General features: G+C 34.7%; 1 protein-coding gene across 5 annotated transcripts in view; it reads left to right on the top strand.

Annotated features, from left to right (window-relative positions):
- Positions 1–25,420, top strand: part of FGF14 (fibroblast growth factor 14) — a 399,824-nt gene that overhangs the window by 314,157 nt on the left and 60,247 nt on the right. The window lies entirely within an intron of this gene.

The following is a 25,420-nucleotide window of genomic DNA, read 5'->3' as shown; positions in this document are numbered from 1 at the left end:
TATCTTTGTGGAATGATTAAAGTTGAAAAAAAAATCTTTTGAGTCACAAAGAAGACTGCTGGATAAAGTGATTGGAAAGATCTCATGTTTATGATATCATTGTTTATGATATTTCAAATGATTTAATGCTAATCACTCAGTGTGTTGTTGTGAATATAAAATTCCTCAGTTTTGTATAAATTTAGTGTCTTAACCTCCTTTGAAAGGCAAACAGACTTTAATGTGAACAGGCAGTTCTGTCAGGTATTAACAAGGTGGCTTAAAGGATTTTTCATTACTATATTTTTACTGACATCTATGTGGAATTTATTTACATAGTGCTTTTTCCATTTTTTACGTCACATAGTTCTTAATTCCCCACTGAGTTACAATATAATGCTTTGTTGTCAATGACCGTTGAAAGGAAATTGGAAAGATTAAGTTTCTGATGCCCTGAGGGAAAGTATTCTGTTTGTTTCAAATATACAATTTTCTTGGAAAAACTAATTAGGAAGAAAAAAATGGAACTAATCTTGAATGTCAATGTCAAGACAGCGAGAAAATTCCTCCTTATACAATGTCTACTGGAAACTCCAGCAGTATGATCTACTACATTTTTTCGCTTCTCTTCAAAATAAAAATTCTATTGCAGGAAAACATGCAATATTTGCTGTCAGAAGGAAGAAAACTAGAAGAAAAAAACCTAGAGTTATTAGAAAAAATGAATTACTGACTTTCCAGTTCCATCACTTCATGTGGGGAGTTCATTTCTGTATCATGGCATGAAGAGTATTTTTTGAGTGTGTTGGCACAGTGAAGAGTACATTCTTGCCCAGCACTGTTTCTGAAGTGAGTACTCAGTCCTTCAGAAAGAAATACAAATTTCAGAAGGTGTACAGTTTCTTGATGGATAATTCTGCAGATGGAGTAACCCTACGTAAACAAATTCTCACAGCCACGGTATTTATGTATTCTGGAAATAGTTCAAGTTAAATGAAGTAAAGTGAGGCAAGGAAATGAGTGTTTTTATAATGTACTGCTCACTCTTGTGCAGAGAATGAAAGATGAGTGGTCCATTAAATGGCAAAGAGATTTGATACATTAGAAAACACAGTGGAAGACTTTAGTTTTGATATGTCTACAAAATGATTTTCAACTTAACCTTTTGTCAAGCAGAAAAGTAATAATTCGATCTAATACAAATTTAAAGGCAGTGGTTTCAAAACATCAGTGCTGTAATACAGGTTTGATTGTTTCATATTAATGTCTTGAAAACATTGGTAATACACTTTTGTCTCAGCAATTGCCTGCTTTCAGCATAAAGACTAATGAATTTGAAAATAAGACAACAAAACATGAGAGAAGTCTGTCTCCTCCTGAGGATCAAGATGAAGAAATAATGTATGCAGAATTAAATACTGTCATTTGTAGAAAAGTATTTTTAACAAATCACTTTCTATTACTGTTCTATTTGTGGATTTTTGACTCATTTTCACATTTGTGTATCTGTTGCACCTAAATGCTGAAGTTCTATATTATATGGCATGTATTTTTCCCTTGGTTATTTAGAGGAGGATGGAAGAAAAAAGTTTTTGAAGTTTTGTATGATGACCATCATAACTGAAAAAAAGTGCTGCATAATGGGAATGATAGTTAAAATGCATACATATTTATATTTATTACTGATGTATTATAGGGATTTAAAAAATGGAAGCCTGCACTGTAGACTAAGCAGCATTTATAGTCTGAGACCAAAGTACTGTATAGTCCTTTTCTGCAGAATACCTCAGTGTCCCTTTTTCCATTCACAGTGTACAAAATCCATATCTTGTGAGAATATACTACATGTTGATACCTTTCTTCAGAGACTGAAGGCCCCAACTCAATTATTTTTATCATAAGGTTCACATCCTGTTGACTTATTAAGCAACAGCACTGACAGGAAAGGTATTATGTGTGAACCTGCTTTCTCTGATATGAAGTGTTCAGTAAGAAAAAAACGAAGGTACAGTTACAGACCAGCTTTGCATACAGATCACCAAAAGCAGAATTACATTGTCTCTTGCCTTTTTTTAATTTTTTTTCTCAATAGTTAGTTGTGTCGGTTTGAGAGTCTTTTCCCCCCTTCCTCCCTTACTTTATTCTGACATATTTAAGATTTTTTCAACTATTTCTCAGAATTAGAACTATCAAAATATGCAGAATAATCATAGAAGAGTCTTATGGCAATATTTCTTTGAACAGAAACAGGGGGGCAGCAAATTGTGTAGGAAGGTCACTCTCAGGAGCTTTTCATACCTATTTTGCCTGCTGCAGCAGTTGAGATTTGTATTCTGTCCTTTCGGGATTGATCAAACCAGGGTCTCTATCATACACCATCAAAGTCTTGTCAAATAAAGGAGAAGCAAAATCTTTGGAGTTTGATAGGGATTTGCAGAATTCCTGAGAGAAATTATTTTTACAAAATCCTAACCTAAATTTTTCTATGTGTTTAATTATTATAATACAAAAATTAATTTTCTCTGTCAGATGAAATATGAGAACAAGAGCCTTTTCATGTTGTTTTTTATCTTGCACTTTTAAGGGTTATCCCACCTAAAGACTATCTCACCTATTTTGAAGTTTTGAGTTACTGCATTCAACTTTATTTCTGTGTGTATATATATACACATATATATTCATATTGATTTATATCTACTCATAATTAAGATATATTTATCTAGTGACAGCTTTCAAATTCTGCGTGTGTTAGTGAGCAATGACAATTATAAAAGTGAGTTGAAATTTATTTTAGTTGGTTTCATGAACTGTGAACAATTCAGTATTTATGACTGACTTAGTAACTGTGAAAGCTAGTTGGAGAATCTGGATTTTTCCACAAAGAACCATCTCAGTTGCTAACAAGATTTTTGACATAATAGTTATGGACTTCATATGTTAGAGTCAAAAATGATGCCTTACTGCTGTCTTGCCTTTGGAAAGGGTGAGCAAGATGAGGTTTCTTTTCCAGGTTTTATCTTGTCATAATCAAAAGGAGTGAAACTGGCTAAAAATGAAGCACAGTTCCAGGGATTCTCCATGGGGAACAGGTATTGCCTGCAGCAGGAAGATGGCAGTGCAGTACATGGCAGAATCTCTTGTTGGGTTTGATGCTAATTTTGCTCAACTCCCATTGCAAGCAGTTAACTAGTTCAATGTTCAGGGAGCTGAAGCTTCTTGTTTTACTTTTAGGATTTTCTGCTATCTTAGCAGGACGAACTCAAAGGTAAAACTTATGTGAGTCCATTTTATGATTCCTATTTTCCTATGATGAGGATATGAAAGTCTTCTGGGTTTATATCAGTGAATTTTTCTCAAGAATTATTTTATATATCTGGGAGGGTTTGGAAGGGCTACTGGGTTCCTTTTTCATCGTAGGAGCAGCGTATTACCAACATTTGGTGGCTATCAGAATAAAAGAAAAGAGAAAATCTAAAATGTAGAAAAGGAAACATCCTAACTCTAGAACACCTTCACCTGCTTTTACTTTCTTCTTCATGTTTCCTTTTTCACTATTTCTTCTGCTAATTTTCTGAAACCAGAGATGTGGACAAAACCAGAGGGAGAAGACTACACCTGTGATATTGTCATCAGTAGATATTAAAGACCTAGGAAGCCACTGTCTGATTTCCTTGTAAGACTGAAGCTTTAAAAGATGACTGAGCCTGAAGGGCCTGATCTGACCTGCCTAGTCATCTCTTCCAGCATTGTGCACCATGGCTCCAGAGATCCTCTTCTGCATATGGGGCAGTGGGAACATCACTGGGAGGATGGAAGGACATGGCTGCATTTCTGGGAAGTTTACCAACTTTTTATAAAGTGTTTCAGAATTAGGAATGTCACACCACTCACAACAGAAAAATCTTCCTGTAGGATGATGGTTTGTATTTTTGATCTGCCGCGGTATGCAGTGTTGAGGGTGTTGGAAGGGTGTTGGTCAGGGCAGTGTTTCTTCTGCAGTAAGATGTCAGTCTGTATCACAGCCTTCATGAAAGAGAGATGATATCAATACTGTTACTGGGAAGGGCATTTGTTATGTGACTCTGGCAACTCTCACCTGAAAGAAAAGCCTTTGAGGATTTCTCCTGACATTTCAGCAGCTTCCCAATGCTGAAATTTCCACCATTTCTTTAAGCCCACATAATTGACCTCACTGAGGAGAACCAAATTCAGCCTCAAGGAAGAAGATAGTAGCACAGACAGCAAAGGCTGAGAGTGAGAACTGAAGTAGTCTGTATTTCTAATTAACACCTTATAATAAACAGAGCAGAAGGAAGTTAAAACTACACAAAGCCAAAGATGAAATGTGATGTTTTAAAATCTGCAGGTTTTTACAAGAATAATCAGAAAGGTGTTAACATTGATATCTGTTATAACAGTAGTTGACCTAGGTTTTGGCAAAGATCATTCCCCATCTTGCAAGGTACTGTAGAAATAGTCAGGAATATATCTGTTTAGAGAGAAGGAGACAAATAGAGCTTGCTGTATGATTTGAAAGATGTAGACTTTTATTTCTAGTGGTTAGATATACACTGAATATTAGAAAAGGATAAGTCTTGTTGCTCTTGAGGTATCTGTGGTTTTGTAAATGCAAATACATCAGACTGGAGTGTCTCCTTTCATAGTATTGTGATTAATAGAATACATTTTCTTTCTCATGTCAGACTTATGCTTTAGGGTCTCAACCTGCTCCCACGCATTTATCTCCCAGCACAGACTTTACTAGGACAAGCATAGGACCTTATGTCAGTTGCCATTAGCTGTGTCTTGGAAGTATTCTGATTCTCTTTGGAGAGACAAAAATGGGTGGATTTAATTATTTTAAAATCACACCTTCTGATAAAGACTTTTGAAAACTGATTTTGTGATATTTTTAAGAGTGTAAGTGCATAGACCTTATGCAAGCTCCCTTATCTTAAGGGCTTACCACTAATACGTTTCCTTACCATATTCCTTACCATTTTTGCATTTCCTGTTATCTTTTATTCAATTTGGTATTGGTTAGAAGGCAACCTATATTTGTTTCAAATGAAAAAAGTTTGTTTGAGAGGGGAGTATATAGCATGTTTGGGGGCTTTTTTCCTGTATAAGTTGGGCTGCATTGCTCAAAAGGTAAACAAGTTCAGTGTGTTCCAGCAGTTGAAATACACTGACAGGGAGGAGGAAAACATCTGCATGGTTTATGCTTATTTATATCTGTGTTTGGAAGTAGATAATTTGTCTCTCAAGTTGCCTGCCAAAAATAAATACAGAAAATTACTAATGTACTTATTTATTCTATGGTGAAACTTAAGGAACAGCTGATAACGTAGCCCTGCTGTATTGTACAAAATAGTTCCAGATGTTCCTGCTACAGAGTATGGGAGAAAAGGGATATAAAATACATTTTAGGTCCATGACTTTTTTCACTGGGTTATGTTTTCAGTACATTTTTGATTGAATGTGGTGAAGCCAATGCTTTCACACACAAGAAAATGTAAAAGGGAGACATGCACAGACATATAAGATTTTGATAAGGGAGAAGAGAACTGAGAAGGGAAGAGATGAATGGAACGGGGCTGCCATGAGGAGACTGTGATAAGAAGAGTTATAAGAAAGCAGCTGAGCAGAACAGTACTGTAGAAAGCCCTATGATGATATCATCATTGTAGAAATGTTTAGGATGGTATCATCATTGTTCAGGTCTCATGCTTGTATTTATTACTACCTTTCTGAGTTTTTCACATGAAGAAATGGCTACTATTTGAACTGCAGTTAATAAATAATATCTCTTAAAGAAATATGCTAATTTGAATATACAAAAAGATAATTAGTACTATAAAGATACAGTATTTTAGTGTGGCTTCTTACTCTGTGGCACCTGTTCCATCCTCCTGGCATTTAAACGCTGTACTGGGGGTAATAACAGAATTTGACTCAAAACTTGCAGTGGTGTTTCTTGCCACTTAAACCAAGTATGTACGTCCTGTTTGGTTCCTTATTATCCACAGTATCCTTGTCAGGATCTATTAGAAATTTTTTTTCTATAAGGAACTGTTTCATATTTGCTTAAAATATTTATTTTCCTTTCTTATGTATACGTCTCATATCCACTTGCAAAAAATCTCTTGATGTATGTGTTCTCTTTCCCTGAGACTACAGAAATGTACATAAATGCCTCAAGATTAAAAGATGCTCTTCCAAACTTCTTGCCAGAGCATGGATGATCAGAGTCAGCAGCTGCAACTGGATATTTTTCAATAATTTTATGACAAGGAATAGTAACTGTAGGTAGGTATGCTGAAATGAGGTAATCTAATCTCATGCTTCAGGAAATAAGATTATTGCCACAGGGATCAAGAGGGATGTTTTCCTCAATATATGGCAACATTTACTGTAGCACTGAAGGAGGTTTACCTCTGAACTGTTGTGCAATGGTCACAGCCAAAGGCTGAGCACAGGCTTGATGGACCAGCAGCTTAATCAAGTATGTCAAATTTCTGCCTCTGGCAATTCCTCCCTGTGTTTTTGGCCAATGTTTGTTTTGTTGCACAAATACAACTACACTTTTCTGGATGTTTATTCTCTGCATTGTGGTTGTTAGACATTTGGGGTTGTCTGTAATCCTAAATGTTGAATGCATCTCACTGTCTATTGTATACCCCGCTTGCCTTCTGTTCTCTTCCTTCCCTTCTGATTGTCACTGCATAAGCAAAAAGGATCATGTTGGAAATTTCTAATTTTCCATTCATTACTGTTAAATCTTAGTAATTCATTGCATCTAAGTAAGAGAAGTGACTACCAAAGATTTAAAATCTCTCAATTTTTAGACAGTTATAAAAAAAAAATGTTTCCGTAACAAACTTCTATTACTTCTTTCCATTATTGGTTAATGAATATTCAAAATATTGAAGACAATTGTTGATGGATTTTATGGTAAGTTTAAATCCATTTTATAATAAATATGGTCCTTATAGTGTAAAGAAGACTTCTCATTTCATCATGACGATGTTTGATAAGAAAAAAAATTAACTTTTTGTGGAGCAGAACAGCAGTTAGACATGTGGTGCTGTTTATTGTTACTGTAATGGCATAGTTAATGCATCTTCTGTTATTCAGGACTATTTCCAAAAGATATATGGCTACATACCAAGATAGATGAATAGAAATGAACAGTGGACTTTTACATATAAAGTCTATTTTTAAAAAAATATTTCTGGTTGGCTGAAGAATGGCTTCAGTCTGGAAGAATTGTGCTTTCGTTATGCAAGAAAAGTTCCATGTTACCTTGCAGATGTTAAATAGTCAAATGCATATTCTGTGATTTTTTTAAATTTCTCTAAATCTTGTGTCTATATCGGAATATTCAATTTATATCTGATAATATCAAGATAAAAGAGGAAAATGTTGCATTTACCTAGGTCATTAAAGAAAATTATGCAAGCAGCCTATAACTTCAGGGAACTTGGTAAGGCACCCTACATATCCTATTATGAGAGGTAGAGGTTCAAGTATGTGAGTATTAAATTATCATCATATCTTTATCAATCTAGGGAATCTTATCAATCTAGGGAATTGGATTTTTGGAGTTCTCAAACCATGACAGACACAATTCTGTATCATGTGTGGTCCTTAGGATTAGGCTTTAAAAGAAGGATAGTATATTTAAAATGTTATTATAATATGCAAACCTTCATAACAAGGCTTTGTATAAAAATGTTTCTGTAAATAACAAATGTTGAAAAAAGCCATAACTGTCTTCTGTATTAGTGTTACATATGTAAATGACTGATTTATACCCAATATCCATTTTAATTTTGAAACAGGTTTCCCATAATTTTGGATTTTTTTGGGGGGGTCTTGTTTTAGATTGCTATTATACACATTTATTTTCTTGTTGTAACATATTCATTTTTTTGACTTGAATAGGCAAGTGTTTAGCTAAGCTTAGTGAATGATGGTCAGCATAAATATATATCCCCTGTAATATTCCCATATGCCAAGTGTCCCTGTTGAAAAAATTGAGATATTTCTGTTTCTAAGGCAGTTTTAGCCTTGGGCTGGATCCTATATGGAAACTTGACCATCTGGGTGGCCCATAGAAATGCTGATTCTGCATGTTCTGACTAATGACCCCTTACCTTGGCCTCTCACATGTTGGCAGAGCTTGTTGATCTGGGACCTGCCCTAGGGTGTTCATGGCCCCCTCTCTTACGTGTGCATGTTGCAGGGAACAGAGGTAACCTCCACCTGCCTTCCTCTGTTGAAATTTCTGTGTCCAGGGACTAGATCTGGCGTGTGTCTTTTCAGAGCTGTGACAGTCTGTAGGTGAATAGGTCCACATAAAGGACTGGGATCAACTCTAAAGCCTTCTCGTTCCTGTAGGACTAAACCTCTGAAAGGATAACTCGAGGCCATGTTTTTTTTCCCTTTATCTAAATTTGTAGCTGACTATTTGCTGATTAGAGTTCACTTACAAGTGTGTTAACACTGATTTTTATGTGTCTATACAAAACTGACTAGGAAAGAAAGCATCCAGCAACTTATATGTAGTTAGCTAACGTCAAGTAGTCATCTCCCTCTTGGTTTGTTTCAATCCTCCATTTTCTCTGGTTGGCAACTTTCACTGACAGTGATCCTTGGTGTATTCCCATGGATGGTCTGTGATCATATATGTTCATTTAGACAAGTATAATAGACTTTTGGTCCCATGCATGGCCAGGAGCTGGACTTCAATGCTCCTTGTGTGTCCCTTTCAAATCGGGATGTTCTATGATTCTTACAACCTACTTTTGACATTTTTCTTTGTATAGCGTGACTGTTTCCTGTCTTCTCATCTCTCCTTCATTTGGGACACCATTCAATCAGAGGCAGTTTTAAGTGGAAACAGATCTCCAGGAGGAATGTATGAGGTTCATCTGTCTTGTTACTTGACCAAGCTCTAGCCGTGGAATGGCATCAGAACAACACCTTTTAACTGTGTAATTAAAAATTCTAATTTTAAATTTGTGAAATACTGTCTGAATATTGGAGGGCTCTGAATTTCTTAGAAGTACAACATGCTGGTCAAGTTCTGATGTTAATTACAGTTGCTGACCCCATAACTATCAGGGTTGGCATAACAGAGCATTTTCAAAAATCCCTCTTGGAAGGGTTAAACTGGTAAGGTTTATTGTGGAATGTTTATTCAACGTATTCTATTCACTGTCAGATGAGAAGCTCTCTTGACTGATTCCTGTTGATTCGACAAGGATTCTTGTTTTTTAGCAGACTACAAATACAGCCTCGGGGATATAATGTCTCTCCCCAAGGATGTCTCAAAAGAAATCATAAATCTGTAGAAAATCAGCAGTCAAACCTGTATCCTGCACTGAAAGTGTTGGAATAGGCGTGAGTAGACAACTCACCCCATTGTGTTTGAATTCAGATGTGACTGTTCTCTACATTCTGCTTTTGTGTCACTAAGCATTTTATAATAAAAAGTGACATGATGCAACTACCTGGAAAACCATGAAAGCCTGGTCTTAATATGCAGGATTTACAGGAGAACCTTGTACTTTGATTAACTAAAACAAAAAACTGAAGACTTAATTCCTTCTATGCACCCATTGATTTCTTTTCTGATAGCATGTTACTTTATGGATGGCATTGGCTTATTAACAGTATGATAAGATTTTTTAGCATTACCAGATATTTACATTATATTACTTAATCTTCAGTGTGATTGTGGCTGCAAAGCTAAAAACAGTGTTTTAGCAGTACTTTGTAACTCTGCAGATGTACACAGCTAAAGACCTAAAGTTTTCCACAAAAGAGATGTGATTGCCTAATTCACCATGGAATTGTTTACTTATTGTAGAATTGCCTAACAGTGAATTGTAAAAAGATAGAGAGAGGGTTTTATACCAGAGGCACAAAACAAAATATAGCCAACATTTTAAAAGCATAATATGTTCTCCTTTTCATGTCCCTCTTGGCCAGCATGTGTCTTCCATGTTGTGACTGATGTCCCCTAAGCAGTTATACCCTGTCACATTACTATTCAGGCTACAGGCCAAAACTGAGCACAGTCCAGATCATCAGGAAAGAGAATAATATTATGAAAAGATCGACTCTTAAAAGTAGCTTAGAAGATGTTAGGTAAAAGTATAATATTTATTTTTAATCTGATTGCAAAGTATTTCTACTATTTCCATCCCCAATATTTTGTGTTCTTGGCTGAGTATGGCTTTATTTAAAAGAAAATCAAAATAAGGGTTTAATTTTATAAAAATTTAATTAAAAGAACACCTACCTGAGATTAACCACATTCCACAATTCTTGTTGATATTTTTTTCTTTACTGTAGAATGGGTTTGGATTTTCCCTGATAAGGGAAGAGCAAAAGACATGTTATTGTGATAATGTGACAATAGACTGGTTAGACAAAACAGTAAAGTATAATTAATATAGAATAATCTGGAAGCACTATCTCTGCAAATGATTGATATTATTGAACTGAAAAATGTGTTCTTTCAGAACTCAGTAGCAGTTGTAACTTCATATTTTCACAAAAATTACTTTTCTTTTAACAATGACATAGAATGATTTTTAGATTTGGTTGGAATTTTTCCATTTGTTCTGGTGGAATCTGAAGCTATTGGATTATACTTTAGTAGGTACTAGAAGGATTTGGATAAGTGTAAGCGTCATTTTTATTCAGCTTCTTGAACAGAATATATCAGAGAGAATTCCTCTGTTTAATTCAACATCTAAATGTTCCCGTTAAAAATGCGTATAATTTCAACATGCTTTCCTTGTGGTTTTCCATTCCTCTTCCTCTCCTCTCTCTCCATCCTGCTTTTTTTTTTTTCTTTTTTCTGGAGAACTTTTAAGGCTTAGGGTAAGATAGGAGGAAGCAGCATTTTGTATTCTTTTTCAACATTTAGTTGTTAGTGAGGGGGATTGAGTTGACTATCTTCTTGACATTTGAAGATCAGGAGTGTGCCCTTGTCTCTTCATTTTCAAGTATCTATTGGCACCAGCAGCAAAGGAGATGAAGGAATCGGCCTTTCAGGCATAGGAAGTGACAACTTCAGGAAACATCAGCTGAGGCAATTCTATCACCCATTTAGCATTCATTTGAGCATTGAAGGTGGCATTGAAGAATAGCATTTCAAAACAGAATAAGAGATGAAATTGGTGTTTTCCCTTAATACGTACAGAAATTTCACTGCATTTTTGCCAAGTGTCAGCATCCTGCCCTGTGCTGTCTTACTCAGAACTGTGAAAGTCACTTTTCTTCAACTGACATGATTAGAGTAGAAGACAGGTCAATTGATTTTTGATTTTCGAGGATTATTATATGGACGTGATTGCTCTATAGATGGCATGTGAGGAGTATTGAGAGAGTGTCTGAACTGTTGTGTCCAACTCATAGCTTTGGGTGTGCAAGTATTGCACTGAGAAAGAAGAAGGCAGAGGAAAGGATTAGGATTAGATGATTGACAGGTAGATCATAGTAGGTTCACTTCAAACTCTGCCAATAATATGAAAACAGTCTCACTATATGAAAAGTCTCACTAGTAAATTTTGTCAGAAACTACCCAAGATAAAAATAACCTCACTTGAAATTGTTGGAATTACCCTGATAAGAAGTGTAAGCGCTGGCCATGCCAGAGACAGACAAGATGCAAAATTCACACTAAATGACCTTTTATTCTGGCAGATCACAGCTTTTGTTAACTGTGAAGAGGTGTGTTCAGTTTCATTCATTTGTACATACATCAAATTCAGAAATATATAATGGAGTTCTGCAGTTCTGGTCTTAAAAATAAATGCACTATAACCTTTTTATCCTCATGACTTCATTAGACATATTTTTGTATGAGCCTACCGTGGCAGAAACTTCATGGGCAGATTTGAGGAATAAAACATTAGTCATAGAAATGTAAAGAAAATGTTGATAGGTTGTTTAACTGAAGAGTCACAAAATAACTCAAGGAGTGTAGCTGTTAACTTAGATATTACTGAACAAAGGAATGATGACTAAATTGTGATACTGTAAGCACTTAAGATATTGAATAAAAATTAAAAATATTTTAAAAGTGATGCTCTGTATTTATCTAGGCAAAAAGTTTGCTAATAAAGTAAATAATTCAGAAACTCAGAAATAATTGCTCAAACAAATTTTCAAGATCTTGAATCGTGTTCTTTTGAGGTGTGGGGAGAATGCTGAAATCTTCCCATAGATTTTAGTCAAAGTTCTAGATAATGAAGAGAAAATAACAACATAAATACAAATTCATTTAAAAATGCTCCTATGATTTATATGTGTAAAGGGATGTGTTAGTATATATACCACCATGCATGACTAAAAGTAGTGTAAATTATACATAAAGATGTAATTTAATCATAGGCATTAGAGTTACCAAAAAACCCAAAACAACCCCCCAAAAAAGCAAATGCAAACCCCACAAAACTATTTTGAGAATGAACCTGTTCTCTGTAAACATACCTGAATAATTCAAATTACTGTCCATTTTTATAAGAACTGAACCATTGTATTTTGCAGAACTCGAATATTTCTTTCATTCTTCCATCAGTAAATGGAAAGTGTTGATAATCAAATCAGGAAGAATTGAATTCAAGGATATGTAAAAGTAACTTTATAAGAAATCAAAGAAAACTAGAGAATTGTATTGCCTTCTTAGTTATTACCACCTGTGGGTAATTTCTAATCAGACTAGAGGGTATTTTTGTGAGAGATATGGACTTCAGAAGTTCTGTAAATAGGTTTTCATATATGCTATTTTTTTTTTAGACTTGAAACAACCTCTTTTTCTTCACATTCTTCTCTTTGTCAAAACAAGAAATGTTGAAAAATGCCTGTATCTATTTTCTCTCTTTTTTGTCAAGTCCTATTTGTTAAACTAGTGCTGTACTTTTTTCCTTTATCTCTGCATGGAAGAAGGAATTTTATTTGGCATTTCATGGCCTACTGCTTTCTCTAAAGGTTTCCAACTCAGTTCCCCTCACTGGTAGACAGCAGGGGGTTCTCTAGCTATGCTTAAAATTGTTAGTAGTATCTTTCTGTTAATGTCAACTTGATATCGCTCTGTGATTGGAGTGACCTGGAAAGCAAGGTCTGCTGGATAAGCCCTTGTTAAGGTGATATACTGTCCCTTTATTCTGAAGTAAATATCTATTTCCAACCGTGAAAAGACCATCAAATACATAATTAGACTTATTTATTTATTCTATAGTATGAATAGGTAAAATAAGTGAACATAAAAAATAAACGAATATTTTCATCAGCATATTTTTCTTTGCCATAGGCCTTTTAAATATCAGTGTTGAAACATTGATAGGAAGTCAGGGTTTGTAGAACGGGTTGTTAAAGTTATAATCTTATATTATGCTGATAAAGGAATACTCCAAGGATTTCTCACACGTCAGCAGTTTTGTACTTTTGTATAGTCTCAATGAGGGGAAAACTCTGCTGCTTCCATGAAAAAAAGCTTTGTGAAACCAGAGCCTAAGCACTGCCAACAAATATCCATAATATCATAGTGACAGAAACTTATTTTGTTAGTGGCTTCCACCTGGAGACCCCAAAAAATTTGACATGCAGGAATGAATGTAGCTTTGTTACTTCAATGTTTGTTGTGCAAGAATGAGAGTAAGCTTTCTTGACTGCCTGTTAAAAAATTTCAAAAAAGATTAAATTTAGGAAGCTGCTTAACTGAGAAGAGTTTAATTGGCTATGGTAACAGAAGTATGTGTTAGAGTGTTAATTATAAAGCAGAGATTTGAGATACATGAATATGTAACAATGGAAGTTGGTCTGCACAGGGTCCCTAGTTCTTTCTCTGGAATATTTGAGTCCAAGTTCTGACAGGATTTGGAAGCAGGTGTCTGAATTTCTCATTACTTTCTTGAATTCAAAAGTAATAATAAATTCATTGTAGCACCACAGCATGTGGTTTGAATGTAGTCCCAAAGTCTTTTGTCACCAGGAAAACATCTACTAAAATTATTGACATAGATTCAAATGGTTTAGTTAACTTTATGGTAGAAGGAATTTAACAAAATTTTGAAAATCTTTCTGCAACAATCCTGAATTTAGATTGCAGTGTGGAATATCCTAATTTCTGCCACTAAACCATGGCAAAATTGCATAGTTCATCCACGTACTGTCTACAGAAATGTGTCTTAAGCAGATTCTGTGAAAGTCCTATCTTTTTATCATTTTAATAAAATGGTGAACACAGTGGCAGAACAGTGAGAAAACAAGTATGTTTTTTCTTACAGTTTGTTTGCCATGGGCTAAAACATCATGTTCAAAGTAGCTGTCAAAAATGCCTTCTCTCTTTTTTTTTACTCCCTATTTCTGGTGACTCTTTCTTACCTCAAGACTGTTTTGTTAGCTAACTGGATTACCTGAATACTGAGACTAAGATGTAATTTCTCCAAGGAGAATTTTATATAGAGCTATCTTATTACTATATGTATAAAACTTGACTTTCACAACCCAATCTGGCTTGTTTGGTCCTGACTGTGGAAATCTCCTAGCTATGCTACAGAGTAAGACAAAGCAGCAGCACCAGGAACCACATACAGCTTTTGGTATGTTTTGCTTCTTGGAAAAGTTTTGCTAATAACACTGTTGTCTTCTAGTTGCAACTTCTGCAGTGGAGAATACGAAAAGAAAGTAATGTTGAACAGATCAAACATAACTAATCATTTCAGATGTCAGATTTAGCATACAAATTGAACAATCCATAATTATTTCAAAATCACGTTATTCAAAATTATAAAATCCATGTTTTATGGGTAACAATTAAGTGAAATGCAGTGAAATGAAAAGCATTCCAGGCAATATTCTGTTCATGTTTCTGTTAGACTCGGCCCCTAGTTCTTAAGAGCACCACAGGTGGTTTGAAATGCAATTAACACTTAGAACTATAGCTATACTTTTATGCAGCTCTCTCTACTTAATTAAATTATATCACTTGCAAAGTTTTTATGTTTTAAAGATGTTATGTCAATACAATTGAATGAGATTCTTTCTTTTTGATGAGATGTATTCAGTAGTTTTTCTTTTGTCTTAAAAGTAATGTAATAATGAAAGATTTAAGGTTGAAATGGAAGGTACTCCTTTGTTTCCATTTCTTTGTACTAAAAAACCTTTATATCTGTTTTGTATAATAAAGCTTATATAACACAAAAATATTACCTTATCCATAAATTACTATTTTTTTCTAAGATGCTGAAAAAGCTAAGTAACCTCTACAGCTAGTTGTTCGTGTGACATCTCAAGAGACCTGTCTCCTCACTTGTCAGGACTTCCGGCCCTGGGGATCTTAATACAGCATCTTTACTTCTTTTCTTAGATATAGCTCACCATTTATAGAGGGTATTATATGAATGCATTTACTTTGAGCGTCAAGAATGCTTCTCAGCATTACTTATTTGAATCTCTGTATAATGTCTTTGGGTAATTTTTCCCACTTTCTGTATTTTCAAATGCTGCATGTCAGGGAATAAAATACATGTAAATATTTTGTATCTGTCACTCCTCTTACTTCAAAGAACAGCCTCACATATTTTGTGAAATTTATGTTGAAAATTAGTGGTCTAGAAGACACTAAAATGTCCTAAAAGTGGCCTGGTAGTCATACTAGTATTAAGATATTCAAAACCAATTTATGCCTTTTGCCAAAATAACATAGGAGTGTAGAGGAGCAAAGAAAAGTATAGGACCTAGTTTATATGTGAGTTTTCTCTTTTTTTTTTCCTACCTTGCTTAACAAATTCCTAAAAAGGTAATGAAAACAGAAACATAACCTACATTTGTCATGAAAAATCCCATCAATATTAGAACCAATTAACAGCCCTTTATTGTGAAGAAAACCTGGGGATAAATCCATGCTGCAGTATTACTGCAGTTAAAGTTACAGGTGCTTAGTTCAATGGAGTATTAGGCTGCAAATGGTATGCCTCAGGGGGTTAAAATCAGTGAATACTATTGCAAAACCCAGCTACAAATGAGTTTCCAAGAAAAGGGTATATGTAACAGATTCTAGCATCCAATTTTCTACTTTTGTTCATTAAGACTCCTGCTTACTTTCCAGAAGGATATGGAGGTACATGAAGGGTGGCTTTGCTTTTCAACCATAAGAATGGCAGAGCCAAAGATAAATGTAGTCTTCTGTAACAAAATTAGCTAAATGCTTATACGTGGACTAGTAAAACTTAAACAAAACTACTTTCTTAAGTTTTTCCCCTTTTCCATTATATATAATCATTTTCATTGCTGTTCAAAGGAAGACTTTAGTACCAGTGATCAAGGAAAAGAAAAAGACTTTACAGAAGGAATGCATCAGAATATAATGGACAACCTAGCCAATAGTGCATAGCACGATTAACTACTTTAATGAAAAAAATTACTTTATTAAATATGTCCAGATAACTTTGAAATGTAAGATGGTAATATAAATGCATTTTTCCAATACCCCACTCTGAGTAGCTCAACAGGACAATTACCAGGAGGAGATGGGAAGCAGACAGGTGCACCTGAAACCAATATATAGAAAATACAAATTGCTGTAGAGATTGTTTTGAAATGAGAAAGACCTACATGAGTAAAAAGATCATAGAAACAAATCTATAACTGGAAACAAATTATGTGAAAACCTTTGAATAAATATATACTATACTTTCTCCTGTTTTATAAATATACAAATATTAATATAGTAAGAAACAACCCATATGAATTGATCAGGAAATCAGTGTGAATATGAATTGATCAGTGTGAAATCAGTCTCATTGCTGTCTTTGACAGTGTAGCTTAACTACTGTTAAGAAAAAGCTATATGTATGCCTTTCCTTGAATTTAGTAAAGTTTTGATTTTGAGAGAACTGGATGGAATTACATCTGTATCGTAGTGGGGAAAGAAAAGCAATAAATTATTTTTATATTAATCTAGAATAGGACAAGATGTAATTAGTAATTGTTAGTGAAGGCAATGTCAGGAAAATCTGAAACTACATGATATTCTGGGAAAAGCTAAAAACCTGTGAATCATCTCACTGGAGGTTTCTAACTATGATTGAGACAAACTTGTCAACATGATCTAGGCAGACTTGCTTCTGATTCAGAGCCGGCAACTTCATCAAGGTCTATAACTCTTCTAACCTAAAATCCTTTTCTAGTCCAACACTTGTATGATTACTCTGATTTACATAGTCTATGACTATGCATTGAGAGATAATGCAATCAAATAATTACTAACTGCTATCTGCTTTTCCTTGGATTTCTTGAGATTTGGGCTGCAGCACTTAATCAAGGTGTCAGAATTGAAAAGAAAGCAGTTAGAGGACTGCCCAGTTCAGTAAGTTCAGTAATAATTATTGAAGTTGAGTTTTTCCTTCTAGTAACCTTTGTTGATTCTAAGTGTAAGAAATGTATTGCTATGTAGGAAAAGTAGCAGCCTTTATTTCTACTAAGAGCTATACAGCTCCGAATTTTAGGTCTAATTTCACCAGCTTGATGAATTTCAGTCAGTATTTGGTGTAGTTTTCTGAGAGGGTTTGTTTGGGTGGTATGCATGCTCAGATAAGTTCAATACATTTGATATAGGTTCTGAATCTTAATTTTTGGAATCACATAGATAGTAAGGTGAAGTTGCTTGTTTTGTGTGATACTATTTCAGGGGAAAATCAATCACTGTAATCGTAGCTGCCATCAGATTATATGATATGAATTTAATGTATATAGCTCAAAGGTAATATTTATACTAAATATTATACTATTTATACTATACTCTTTCCTAAAAGGAGTCATTCGTTACATGAAAGGGAAGCTGTTGAATTAAGTCAATAAACACAACCTAGTGCTCTGGGGATCTGCAGAAAGGTATTTACTGCTGTAGTCTCAATCCCCAAATTCTTATCCCAGTCCTTACAAAATACGGCTTAGACCTTTATTTTGAATCATCACACAGAAAAAGAAGAATATAGGAAGGGAAGTAGGAAGGATTCAAAATAGAAATTAAATCCAGTTAGCAGCACAGAGCATAGAAAATCCTTCCAATAATATTTTGTTCACTTCCTGTCAGTCGTTCCTACTGGCTGTTTTCCTAGTTTCTTGCCCAAATTTAGTGTCATTAGACCTTCATTTTTATTAGAGTGCACAAAGATGAAAATGAGCACAGAAAATTCTTTACTCTAAAATGTTTTAAACAGTTTTTAAATTGTCTTCAGTGCTGTCCTTTTTACTTGGAAGTCTAAACCTTCATTTTTGTCCTTGAGGGATCAAAATGAAACAAAAAGATCTAGTCTAAATTATTTGTCATAAAACAATGCATGTAATGGTGTCCATTTGATGTCCAACAGAGCTCAAAGAAAAGATGATGTGTGGCCTCTGGCCCTAGCTGAAATCTCATGGAACAGTAGCACAGTTTTGTAGCTATAATGTAGGTAGCACCTAAACACCTTGAGCAGCTGCAATGGCCCAAACATAAATATGTTCATTTTAGCATAAAACTCACATCAAATTCAAGTGGAGCAAAGCCCAGATAAGAATGAATACTTTTGAAAACTCCATTCTTGTTTTCATTAAACAGAATGATGAACCAGTTGCCTATTTTCTGGTGTAATGAGGTTATCACAAAAAAATGAGGTACCATGTAAAAGGACTTACAAGTAGTTGAACTACTAACACTTTGAAAAAAATGCATTTATTGCTGCGATTTACAGCTCAGTTTTCTTAGCATTAGTTTGATTGTGAGGTCTGAGCAGATTTGATACATTCTTGAGAGGTGGTGTTTTTATGAAGTGAGAGACAATAATAACTCTTGATTAGTTTAGCAAGTTAAGAATAAATTTATATTTTAATTTACCCTTCTGAGTTTAGGGATAGTTTGTATTTTCTTCAAGATTTGCAGTAGCTTTGCTCTATATTGTGCTGTGTGCATTTTAGTTTGAGTTGTTTTTCACTTTAGGGGTAAATAATGTTTAGAAAGGGAATGGCATGATGACCACGTGACATTTCAGAAATGGTATAATAATCATACACTAATACAATATTTCATGCTATTGAAAGGGGAAAAATGTTAGGAAACCACAGAAAAATAGTTTTGATAGGCTGTGTTAAGAGTAGAGGAATATTTCTCTTAAGGCATGGATGAAATTTAAATGCTGCATATCCTTTCAGTTTTCCACCTCTTCAAAAAAAGTAACCATTAATTGTCAATAAATAAAATATTATCACAAGTAAGAAGTAAACTAAGGTGCAAGAGGTTCCATTAGCATACTATGTAATAGTAATAACTGAACTTTATATTCCTTGAGGAATTTATTCTGTAAACTTTCATGTGACTTTTTATTACATTCTAAAATGTGCCTTCATAAGAAGCTTCAGTTTAAGCTCGTATTGTGCACTGCTTCCTCATTCCTCTCTTACTTATTTTCTAGCAAAAGCTAGAAACAGTTTTAACGCCTATAAATTCTCCTGAAGGCAGTTTAATATGACATGGATGTGCAATAGGGCATAACCTTTGAGCTTGCTGTGAAGGTAAAGTATACTTTAGAAATATTACAGAGATTAGGAAGCAATTGGATGGTTATGACTTCAAGACTTAAAAAGCCTCCATAACCCAACAAATAAAAGCATAAGTGTTTGACTTCTTTTTAAGTTGGCCAAAATGCTTCAGAACAAAATATTATTGTGTCAAGGGGCTGCTTGAATTTTTGATGTATGCAATAAAAGTTAAATAGCAAAAGTTCATGATCAGTTAAAATTTTTAGAGCCACATAAACCTTCTGCACCAACTTTCTTCCGTTACCACAAGTGGGTTAGGACATATTTGAGGTAATCTATTATACTCTTATGAGTTCTTTTGATTATTTTAACTTGCTAAAGTAGTATGTAGGTACAAAAAGTTCAGGAAGTGAAATTATGTAGGCATTGGCACGGAATATAACTATTACCATTGGAAGACAAGTCTGTATCCTCCTTTGACTAATAGAGACGTGCAGCAAAGACGTCTTTAAACTTCCTTCAAAATACAAGAATAATTTTCAGTAGTTTCTGTGGACTAGGTCCAAGAATTTATGACTGAAACAGTACATAAATGAGTGTGGTGGCTTCCCTTCAACTTAATTGCAGAGCACAAGGTTACTTTGATTTGTTTAGCTTAGGAAAGGTCCTAAACCCCAGTATTTTGGGGTGCAGAATTGCTACTGACCTGATTCTTCTCTGATACAGACACAGATTAGGAGATACATTACTGAAGATAACAAAGCTGAATTAGTGCTTAATTAGTCAGAGACTATGGTCTAGATAATTAAACTCTATTTGAAATATGCTAAATTTGAATGAAGTATCCTAGGGCAGGTAGTTCTTCCTACACTATAATTGAATCTTTCATTGAGTGATAAATCTGGTGTCACTTTTGTTATTATTTGGAATACAAATTCCTTATGTGCTAGGAATTTGTGTTTCTTGTCACACAAAATTACTCAGTGTCATGGTGGCATTGCTTTCTTGATAGGCTTGTAAAGTCAGTTCATAAGGACTGCATGTTCAGTGTGTTAAGTGATAAAAATAATGTTTTAATTAAGCCATAAAGTACAGCAATAGCTAAATGTTTCGAAGGTTCCAGATCAGTGTTTTTTCAGCAGAGCTCTATATTGTAATTGGACTCATCATGAAAGAAACAAATTATATAAAGTTTGTAGCCATCTGTGTATTTCAGCCTGCTAGATTCCAAAACCTCTTTCTCCACTGGTGTACAGCAAATTGATTTAAACATTTAATTGAAAACTTTAAAATTCCACAATTAAAAATTCAAAACCAAATTAGAATACCCCTGTGTCCTTTATCCAGAACTAATAATCTAGTTTATGCAAATCTCAATAAAGACAGTGCCTGATATCTTCTAAGACATCTATGAAGAAATGTATTCATATTCAAACATGATTCATCTTCACTGAAAGATGTCCGAGGTCTACCTCCATCCTACTCCATCTCCCTTGTTCTACATGCACATGTTGTTATTGTTCTTATAGGACAGGAGGGGATGAAACAGGAGCAAACAGCTTTCATTTTATATAGGCCACCAGCATGCTAGTAACATACCTGAATATGACTTACAGGTTTGAACTTTTTTCCCCCGTTTTTAAAGAAAGTGGTCATTCTGATTCTCTACCTACCATACATTTTCAGTGTTGTCATTGTGGGTTTTTCTCTTTCTATATGAATATGCTTTTGGCTGCTGCCTGTGTTATAGGGCTAGATAGATTTTGTTCTGATATGACCCTTTTCTGTGGAACCTTAGAGTCAATGGCATTGCAAGTCAGGTTTATACTGCTGTGAGTCTGCTGTGTGCTGGTTTGTTACTCACAATGCAGCATGAAGCAGGTAAAGGCAATATTTAAAGATTTTTGGAGGCCTCATATACACCTGCTGTATGTTCCCCATGACTTATATCCAGGAGCATAATTTTTTATCATATTTTTCTGTTCCTCCAAATTGTATGCTTGTTAATTTCAGCAAAGCAGTATTCTGTATATTTGGTAACAACCAGCAGCTGGCATCATACTACCTATTGCTCCTGGAGGATGCAAAGATATTTATCATACTTTACAGATACAAAATTCAATATGAAGACAGAAATTGTAGCTTCAAGAGGCAAGGGTTCTAAAAATTCACTTTCTCAATGGAGTAACAGCTGCCTGTGCTTTTTCCTCTTGGAAGGAAATATTGCCTGTGTTATTTATTTATTTTATGGTGATTATCCAAGAGCTGTATTGGTGTGTAATGAAGGATCTCATGTGTCAAGGTGATGCCATCTTGGTTTCCTGAGCTTTGTCATCCTGGCCTTGTTCAGAGCAGTCCCAGGAGACAGGGCTGGATGCCTTGGAGATTTCTGTCTCTTATTAGGATGTGCCAATATTAATCACTCTTGCAAAACAAAGTCAGCATTTGGGGGCCTACCTGTGGCTAGGGAGTAACATAATCAACCTATAAAGAATCTGTGATCACTTTTGCAGAACACCTATTTTGCTGAGACCTTGAGCCAGGAGTCACAGGGTGATGTGCAGATGGGTTGTTGCTGCCTCTGTGCTGTCCTGTGGGGTACCTGCTGTGGTTCATTTGCAGGCCTTGAGGTCACAGGTCTGTGGGTCCTGGTCACAAAACCTGAGAGGACAGGTGCACAAGTCACTGCTGTCTATAACCAGCCACAGAGGGCTGCAAGCAGCTCATTTTGGTTTTTACTCCTCTTTCCAAGGAGTCATTATAGGGCTGCCAGGGCTCACAGTGCTACATTAACACAGGTGGCACGTCAGATACTTAGTTATAGCTCTCAGCACTAGTTCTAGGAAATTCTACTAGTAGTATCAAAATTTGTATGTATGGTTTAATTAGCATGATTTTAAGAGTGACACACCTGGTTTTGTACAGGGATGCAAGGGGAACACAGTAATTTATTTCCAAGATTGTTAGAGTTTTAGCTCAAAATGTGCCTGAAGAGTGCTACTGATGTAGCGCTGACAGTGGCTGTGATTGTATTTTAATTTCTTTTTAACTAGAGCTACTCAGACCATAAAGGAGACTAGACACGTGCAACATATGGTATTGTTCAGCTTTGTTCGGTTCTTCATCACTGATTCATATAATTCTTTCTGACACTATTTTTTGCTAAAAACATAAAACAGGGACAAAAAATTTGAGGTGGAACTCTGGTTATATTTTATTTCATATACAGAAATAGAAACGAATTCTATGCAGTAAAATGTACAATCCCAAAATACTTTATTCTTCACTGTCATGAAATATTCTCTCTTAAACTGGCAAAAACAATTGGAATAACAATGGGTGTACATAACATAAAACAATTTGTGAGGATATTACTTAAGTGATAAAGAAAAAGGAAGTAATTAGCTCAGAGAACAAACAACAGTACAGTTATTATTATGGATCTAATAAAAGCCATGTTTGCTTTTCATACATACGAAAAATCAATTTTTGCTTTTAGTACACACAGAAATCAATGTACTATAGTGAGTCCTTTGCATTAAGAAAAGTCTTTCTGCATCTCAGTTTGGGATTTTCAGATGCAGCTAACTTTGAAGGAATACTTCATTTCTGTTAAAAGAACAGATTTATTTCATAGAATCTGGGACAGTTTTCCGATTTGCTTGTGGTTTAATGAGGGTGCTGTGTTGGTAAAGGAAACCATTGATACTGGTAGCAATCACATTCATTTCAAATGGCTGAAACAATGCAATTCAGTGAGTAAAATTTGCAAATCGATGGTATAAAAATGATTTGTTGTACTTGAGCTGAACAGTTGATATGTCTGTTGTCTATAAAACTGAGATATAGCACATAGTGAAATGATGTGTAAATGGATATGTAGTAAGTACCTATAGTTATTATGTTTTTTCTTGCCTATATTTCTTGTCAGCACCTACCAAAAATGAATTTGCATTCTATGCAATAAAGACAGTGCTTTTAATGTTATGTTTTTATTGATGATTTAATATTTTAGACAGAACAGGCTTAACTCAAGCTAAAGCAACAGACTAATGTGACATTTTAATAACTCTTTCTGTAAGACAGTAGTGACATAACTGATTTTACATGTTTTAGAAGTAAACTTAGGTGTAAAATTGATGCCCTGAATTACTTTGTGTGTTTGAGGACACCGAACTCAATTGTTTTTCATTATGTCCATACCTTGCCTTGGTTTTTGATTTAAATCTCCTGTTTTCACATATGGTAGAGTTAGGTAACCTTTTTCTTTTCCATTTTTACTCCTGAGTTTTCACTGCAATGCCTAACCAAGAGCCTTTTCAGAAGGAGCTCTGGCTAGTTTGATAAAATTTTAGCTTTAGATTTAGCAGACACTGTGATGATTCAAATTTGGCTGGACTAAGCTGCCAGAGAGGATCTTTTGCACTTTTGCTTATACAGGAGAAAGTTTCAGTTTTTTCAATTTCATTCTGAAAAAAAACATCTGTCTGTCCCATAACTGACATTTAAATCAAATTCAGTTTGGAATGGCTTGTTTATTTATTTTATGAACTACTAAATTTGAAAGTTTGAGGAAATTAAAAGAAAAAAATGAAAAAACCCCTGCAAATCAACCCTGTTCAAATCAGTTATTTTCTTTCTATTTGACTTCTTATTCCAAGCTCTACAAATCTATGGATTTGTGGGTTTTCAAAGCATCTGTTTTTGCAATCAACTGTAGCTTTCAGTGAACTGGATATCCTTCCAAATTCAAAACAAAACTATTTCTTTTCCTCTGCAGAGTGTTTTGCAAACAAAAACTAGCCATTTCTAGAATTGGTATTACCATCTTCATCGTTTATTAGTACTGTAAATACTATGCATATGGTTTGACACTCCAGACCTGATGAGATTCCAGATTACAGAGCTGTCACAGTGGAGATGCTGAGGAAGAGGGAGGTCTCCGCACAGCCCCAAATGCTGTGATGTAGGGTGCACTGAGCTCTTCTATATCGCATAGCTGTATAAGCTTCTTCCAAAAATTCCATTTGGATTAAATATTCCATTACTCCTTGTGAACACACTACCAAAGAATCTGAGAGATAGTTTTAGACTGGAGGAGAAAGGAGGTTGGTTCTCATTCTTGTGATCAAAGCTGATCCAAATTTAAGTAATTTGTAATACTGTTGACATTGTGGCATTTGATCTCCACATGCCTCAGCCTTTGTGGTGTTAAAGTTTTTGCCTCTGATTTCCTATTTGATCATAATGCCCTTCTTGGCAAAATAGAACTGATGCAATTTCTCTTAAGGTTTTTACTTCCTTCTGTATTCCATTTTGAATATAATTCAAGCACAACCTTATTTCCCAGGTTTCATATACCATTAAAAATGGTTGCGTTTTTTAATTCAGAATTGCAAATAGATGAAACACAAGATGGTTGCACCAGTATATTTCTTAATAGTTGATATGGTTTTGGTCACAGTTATACGGATGTACATAGCTACACTGATACACTATGTATCCTTCTGCATAGGGCTCTTCTATACTATAAGAAGAGTTATATCTTTATAATAATTTTAATTCCACGTACAGCATCTTTGATGAGAAACAAGACAGAACTTTATTGACTTAATGGTGTGCAAAATTCGATAGTGTACTTAAGTTTGTATTTATAAGAAAATTTTAGGATTTCTGTGCACAAATATTGAAACTATTAAAAAAACACATTGGGTTTTTTCATGTAAAATTTCGTATTCTAGTTTATAAACACCTTGTAAAAAATTCTTCTTAAACAACCATCAACCTTTATATCAAGAAAAACATAATAGACAACTTTTGTGTTTTGTAGGGGATCTAATATGCTTAGACTTCATAGCACAGTTGGATTCAAGAGATGTCTGTAGAAGCACACACTGAA

The sequence above is a fragment of the Lepidothrix coronata genome, unplaced genomic scaffold (genome assembly GCF_001604755.1).
Source record: "Lepidothrix coronata isolate B3197 unplaced genomic scaffold, Lepidothrix_coronata-1.0 Scaffold57, whole genome shotgun sequence".
Taxonomy (NCBI): domain Eukaryota; kingdom Metazoa; phylum Chordata; class Aves; order Passeriformes; family Pipridae; genus Lepidothrix; species Lepidothrix coronata.
This window is presented reverse-complemented; position numbering and strand designations above follow the sequence as displayed.